Source organism: Canis aureus, chromosome 29, assembly GCF_053574225.1.
Source record: "Canis aureus isolate CA01 chromosome 29, VMU_Caureus_v.1.0, whole genome shotgun sequence".
In the NCBI taxonomy this organism is placed as follows: domain Eukaryota; kingdom Metazoa; phylum Chordata; class Mammalia; order Carnivora; family Canidae; genus Canis; species Canis aureus.
The window spans coordinates 38367647-38371634 of record NC_135639.1 but is presented as its reverse complement, the minus strand read 5'-3'; the positions used below and the strand labels follow the sequence as shown (position 1 = coordinate 38371634).

The following is a 3988-nucleotide window of genomic DNA, read 5'->3' as shown; positions in this document are numbered from 1 at the left end:
ATCTGGGCTGTTTTCCTCCCAAGCTGTGAACTCAGCGCTGGATGACAAATCACAGCATCTCTTGGCCCTGACGGTAGGGCCACCCTGGCTCGCCTCCTCCTCTGCTGATGGAGAATCGAGCACCCACCGTGGGCAGTCACTCAGGCTGGGAGAGTGAGGAGGGCAGGGTAGGCTTCGGTCCCCCCACCTTGCCGCCCGTGGGAATCTGCTGCCAGCCCAGCCTGGACAGAAGAGAGGCAGAGGGTCCCAAGTGCCCTCTCATTCGTTGCAAGCAGGGATGAGAGAAGCTGTTCCCTTGAGCAGAAGCAGCAGCAGCAGCAGCAGATCTGAACAAAGTGCCAGCTGCAGGCCCCCCAAAGCCGAGGCTGCAACTCTTGCTCTTGCTATTTCAGGGCCTTTTGCCTGGGGCCTGGGCCTGGACGAGCAGTCAGCTGCCAGAAGGCTGGAGTGACAGAGTGCAGACCCCTCCCCCGCCCCTGCCGGCGCTGAGTAATTGGCACTAAACTCGGATGTGTCTGGATTTAATCTAACCTGAGCTCGGTTGCTAACTTGCCTGATGGAAAGCTGCCCAGGCTCCAGCGCCTAAGCCAAGAGGGCCCGGAGATCTGATCCCTGCAGCGCGGGGCCAGCCCTTCCTGCCTAGGCTGCCAGCGAGATGCCCCCGCTCCGGGCCCAAAGGCCATTCTTCAGGTGTTCCCCAGCCATCACCTCATCGGATCCCCAAGACAGAAGTGCTGTGCCCAGAGGGATGTGGCTGAGAGGCTGCGCCCCTGTCGCTGGACTGAGATGGAGGCTCCGAGTCAGTCACCGCCCCAGGGTGGGAGCAGAAGTAGCTGAGCCGACAGGGAAAACCATGCTTGTCCCTTCCGCAGCACTGTAGGGGAATAGGCTCAGCCTCCCGGCACCCAGAGAAAGGGAGACTGACCCACAGAGGCCCACTGGGAGAGACCTGGGCCCTGGCTCTGAGTCACCCCACTGTACCCTCTTTTCTGCATCTGCATTTGATTTTCGGAAGCCAGCCTGTGTCTCTGAGCTGGAATCATACCAGTCTTGGACACCTCCCCTCCCATAGAACAAGGACACCTTGCACAGGACTGGAAAGGTCCAAACCCTAACCCTGTTGACCTCTTTCCTTTCCTCCCGCATCTTCATGCCTTCAGGTTCCCTTCCAGCCAGCTCTTCAAAGCTTCTCTGCTCCATCCAGCCCACACCTTTGAGAGAAGGTGTCTCTGCTCCCTCTAGCCTCCCTCTGAGTTGGCACCTCTTGCTGTGGCAACCTCCCCCAGAGCACATCCAGGTGTTATGGGAGGTGCTGATTCCTGAGCCGGCCATCTCTCCCTCTAGAGCATCATCCTATCCCTTGCAGGCAGTGAGCATCAGCAGGCTTGTGGGTCATCAGGGAGAACAGAGTTCTCTTCACTCCATCTCATATAAGTGCACATCTCCCCTGTGCTGCAGCCACAGGCCTCACCCTGCCTCCTAGCCTGGCCCCTGCTAGGCTTGGGGCAAGCAGGAGAGCCCTGGTGAGTGGTCTCAAGCAGGAGGTGAGACATGTCCAGCTAGAACATGCTTCTGTTTGTTTCTGGGTTGAGTAGGCATGCCCAGGGAGCAATCAGGCTGCCAACTTGGAACTCTGCCCTGACTTCCATCCGGATGTCATACTTCTCCCCAGAGGGCTGCCCAGACCCCTACCTTGAGTTGGAAAGAATTAAAAGGACATACAATTGGAGGGCAATCAAATCCTTTCTCATTTATTTTGCTCTTAAAACTCTGATTCCCAGCTAAGATATTGTCAGTGGGAGAAACATAAAAAGTGTATATCTTAGACATAATTTTGAATGAAAATTATGAAGCAATTGGTAACCACTAAAAGGCCACAACATAGTTAACATGATTTGGGCCAAAGTTAAAGTCTCTGGATGTGAATTCTGGCTCTGCCATCAATTAGCTGTGCCTCAGTTTCCTCATGCATGTCAGGACCTGCATGGTTGGGATGCTGTGAAGATTGAGTGAAAGTATAGAATTAGCTTATAACAGAGCCTGGCCTCCACTGTGCTCTCAGTGCACGTAATAACGCAGGATGTGCACTCTATGGGGGCTGAGGGAGAGTGGAGATTCAGAGGGGAGGGCAAGGCGATGGACCAGAAGTTGGGGCTGACTCTCAGGACTCTTCTTTGGGAAAAAGAAGGAGAAAAGGCTGGCCTAGGACCTGGGCTCAGGAGGGGATGGGAAGAAAGCCATGTGCCTGCAGAGCATGGAGGCAAAGCCATCATGTGGGTCCCAGGCCGAAGGCCAGGAGCTGCTCAGGCCATGCTGTCATCACGATGAGGTCAGAAACAGAAACAGAACACCGGCCTCTTTCTGGGCCACAGAAAGGAACCGCAAGCTCAGGATGCGGAAAAGAGTTGAAGACTAGCCGGGAAGGGAAGCCAAGGTGTACTCTGGATCCCTGGGCCCAGCTGCACACACTTCAGGGGCAGAACACATAGCACATTCCTACAAAATCAGTTAAATTTGGGAATTTCTTCTAGAAATAGAAGAATTGATAACTTTGGATTTGGATTTGAGTTTTCTTGACTAGATGAATGACAACCACCCTTCTCTGTTCTGGATTTTCTCTCTTCCCAGGGTTGCTTTGCCTAATATTGAGTCAGGAGCCAAGCTCACCATTGGCCCATTTACATCCCAAGGCTTTTTCAAAATAAGGAGATTTGAGAGTCCCACTCCAGGAATCCCAAGCCAGCAGCTCTGGAAGAGTAAGTACAGGTATCTCTGATTGTAACAAGCACCCCAGTGATTGGTGCTCAGGATGTAGGACACTGAGCAACACAGGCTGGGATATGACATATTGGTAAAGCTTGATTATGAGGTCACTAACAGCAAAAGCAGGACTGAAATACCAAGAGGCACAAAATTCTTCTTTCCCAGACCTCAAATGAAAACAGTTCAAGGCAAGGAGGCCATACCTTCTCTTTATTTAAAACTTTCTAGGGATCCCTGGGTGGCACAGCAGTTTAGCCTGCCTTTGGCCCAGGGCGCGATCCTGGAGACCGAGGATCCCACGTCGGGCTCCCGGTGCATGGAGCCTTCTTCTCCCTCTGCCTGTGTCTCTGCCTCTCTCTCTCACTGTGTGCCTATCATAAATAATAAATAAATAAATAAATAAATAAATAAATAAATAAATAAATAAATTCTTAAAAAAAAAAAGCTTTCTAGAGTAGCGCTCCTCAAAGAAACTTTCTGCAGCAATAAGTGTTCCAGATCTACAGTGTCTGATATGGTAGCCACTAGCCATGTGTCACTATGGAACACTTAAAATTTGTCAAGTGTGAGTGAATTTTTAATTTCATTTTTTTTAACTAATTTAAGTTTAAATATTTGTTATCATGTGTGGCTAGTGGCTATCATATTGGGAGGTGGAATTCTGAAGGAAGGTGGGTTACAGAGGGATGAGACATGAGGTTGGCACTGGCTGTAACTCAGTTCCACACCCATATGCACACATGTACGCACACATACACATCTCACAAAGATAGTCCTATCAGTGGAGCTAACAAGTGAAAGGGTTTTGCTTGGAAACTGGCCCAGTGGAAAGAAGAGAGCAATGCAAGGCATCTATGTGGAGTACTGGGCCTTGCATCATGTCAGCTTCTCTCTCTCTCCCTCTCTCTCACACACATAAATAAATAAATAAATAAATAAATAAATAAATAAATAAATAAATCGAGAGAGAGAGAGAGAGAGAGAGAGAGAGAATGAGCTAGAGAGACAGATGGAGAAGGAGAGAGAATCTCCAGCAGACTCTGCACTCAGTGCAGGACTGGATCCCACAACCATGAGATCACAACCTGAGCCAAAACCAAGAGTCAGATGCTTAGCCAACTGTACAACCCAGGTGCCTCATGTCATATCCTCTCTTAAGAAATAACAAATGCAAGAAGGCTGGCCTCCCCATGGCCCACTGTCATACCTATATTTCACTTGACTG

General features: G+C 50.5%; 1 long non-coding RNA gene across 1 annotated transcript; it reads right to left on the bottom strand.

Annotated features, from left to right (window-relative positions):
* Nucleotides 1–1724: 1724 nt before the first annotated feature.
* On the bottom strand, nt 1725–2920 carry LOC144301457 (uncharacterized). The gene is made up of 2 exons (XR_013368285.1): nt 2668–2920; nt 1725–1996 (listed from the first exon to the last, which is right to left on the bottom strand). It is a non-coding gene; the product is annotated as an uncharacterized LOC144301457 (long non-coding RNA).
* Between the last annotated feature and the right edge of the window lie 1068 nt (nt 2921–3988).